We start from the raw sequence: 2,596 nt of genomic DNA, 5'->3' as shown, positions 1-2,596 counted from the left end.
CCAAGGGTCTCTTGTAGACAATGTACAAATATATATATATATATATATATATATATATATATATATATATATATATATATATATATATATATATATATATATATATACATATATATATATATATATATATATATAGAGAGAGAGAGAGAGAGAGAGAGAGAGAGAGTTCCAATATAGTAGATACCAATGACTCTTGATTTTGTCATCTTGTAGCAAAAATTTGTGTTGTAATTTGCAGGTTGAACCATGATATTAATGTGTAAATAAATAAATAAATAAATATACATATATATATTATACTTATATATTTAAGCCATACGAGTATTCACAAGTGAGGCATGGCAAAAAACCATTCGAGAGAATAGTTTTGGCGACCTTTTGTGTCAAAATTGCATGGCGAAGTTCTACTTTTTAGCGATATGAGGAGGGATGTGAACACTTGGCATCCATGCCCAAGAGACCATTGCATTATCCAAGAGTTGAGTTAATTGTTTTAATTAGTGAGGCATTAACTTTGGAACACCTAATATAAATCATATGGTGTGATTAGGGGCTCCAATCTGGGGACCCCCTCCCTCCCCCCCCCCCCCCCCCCCCCCACCCCAAAAACCAAATCTTGGAAAAAAAAAATCCTTTCAAAACATTTTTTTTTTCTTTTTTGCCAAACTCACAATGCGTGAGTGAATTATATTAAGCACAACATAAAATTACAAATCAACCTCAAGCTCAAACCGAGCCTTGAGGTACTCACGATTATAAGATGGATGTCTAACACCTCTCATCGATGCATATCATCATCGTCTTTAAAGAGTCGGTGAGCTATATCTCTAGGCTGTACTTACTGAATGGGTGGCCTTAGACTAGTCTTTAGAGTCGTGCTTGCGTCCTAGCCTATAGCTCATCACTTTGCTTTTTTGCATGATGTCTGAGACTCTTGCCACGTCAGGAGCTCCTTCCATAAATCTTTTTTTTCCCGTACAAAGCTCAATCGTTAGTAGATTATATTAGCACCCAAAATAATTACAAAAACGCATGAAAGAGGTGGTCCAGTGCACATCGGTACATTTGGTCTCTCTTCTCTTTTATTTTTCTTTCATGGTTTTCTTCTCTGTAGAGTGTCCTTGCACTATCTATACTACAGATAATGGGGGAGGGAATTCCGCGCCCCCCCGCCACGCGTCTCCAACTCCTTCATCTGGCGCCCTCGCGGCATGGGCTCTGAGCCAAACGGCTGATCATTTCGCCACTGTCGCACTGAAGCCTGATAGAGAGAGGCTTGCGCGCAGCTCAAGAGAGAGGCGGGGCACTGCCTGGGTATTCAGCGGGACGCGAGGCGGCATTGCCAGGAAAAATCATTTTTCCAACCATACAAAATTCCTTTCCTTGGATTTGCCAAGAGGAAATTTTAAACATTAAAATTGTTTTTTGGGGTTTTTACACTATTTTTCTCCATTTTGCTGCAGAGTTCCCCTTGCTCTCAACCGGCATTTTTGAAATTGAAAACGGCACGATATTAAGGTGAGACACATATTTCCCGAACACTGTGCCACACGTACAAGAGAGAGAGAGAGAGAGAGCGAGACCATTTGGTTTGGGGCAGAATTTCTCCTTTTCCCCTCGCCCTCAACCGGCATTTTTGAAATTGAAAATGGCGTGATGTTAAGCTGAGACACATTTTTCCCCTCGCCCTCAACTGGCATTTTTAAAATTGGAAACGGCATGATGTTAAGCTGAGACACATTTTTCCCGAACACTGTGCGTCGCACAGTCGAAAGAGAGAGAGAGAGAGAGAGAGAGAGAGAGAGAGAGAGAGAGAGAGAGAGAGAGAGAGAGAGAGAGAGAGAGAGAGAGGGGGGGGGGGGGGGAGTGTTCTCTATTCTGGGGCGGAATTTCTCCTTTTCCCCTCGCCCTCCATCGGCATTTTTGAATTTGAAAACGGCATGATGTTAAGCTGAGACACATTTTTTCCCTCGCCCTCAACCGGCATTTTTGAAATTGAAAACGGCATGATGTTAAGCTGAGACACATTTTTCCCCTCGCCGTCAACTGGCATTTTTGAAATTGAAAATGGCATGATGTTTAGCTGAGACACATTTTTCCCCTCGCCGTCAACTGGCATTTTTGAAATTGAAAACGGCATGATGTTTAGCTGAGACACATTTTTCCCGAACACTGCATACGTCGTACAGAGAGAGAGAGAGAGAGAGAGAGAGAGAGAGAGAGAGAGAGAGAGAGAGAGAGAGAGAGAGAGAGAGAGAGAGAGAGAGAGAGAGGGGGGGGGGGGGGGGGGTGGGTGGGACGGGAGTTCTCTATTTTGGGGCAAAATTTCTCCTTTTCCCCTTACCAAACGGCCACACGTACAGAGAGAGAGAGAGAGAGAGAGAGAGAGAGAGAGAGAGAGAGAGAGAGAGAGAGAGAGAGAGAGGGCGGGGGGGGGGGGAGAGTGTTCTCTATTCTGGGGTGGAATTTCTCCTTTTCCCCTCGCCCTCAATCGTCATTTTTGAAATTGAAAACAGCATGATGTTGAGCTAAGACACATTTTTTCCCTCGCCCTCAACCGGCATTTTTGAAATTGAAAACAACACGATATTAAGCT

Source organism: Adiantum capillus-veneris, chromosome 17, assembly GCF_014529385.1.
Source record: "Adiantum capillus-veneris isolate H3 chromosome 17, ASM1452938v2, whole genome shotgun sequence".
NCBI lineage: Eukaryota > Viridiplantae > Streptophyta > Polypodiopsida > Polypodiales > Pteridaceae > Adiantum > Adiantum capillus-veneris.
Note: the sequence above shows the minus strand (reverse complement) of the source record.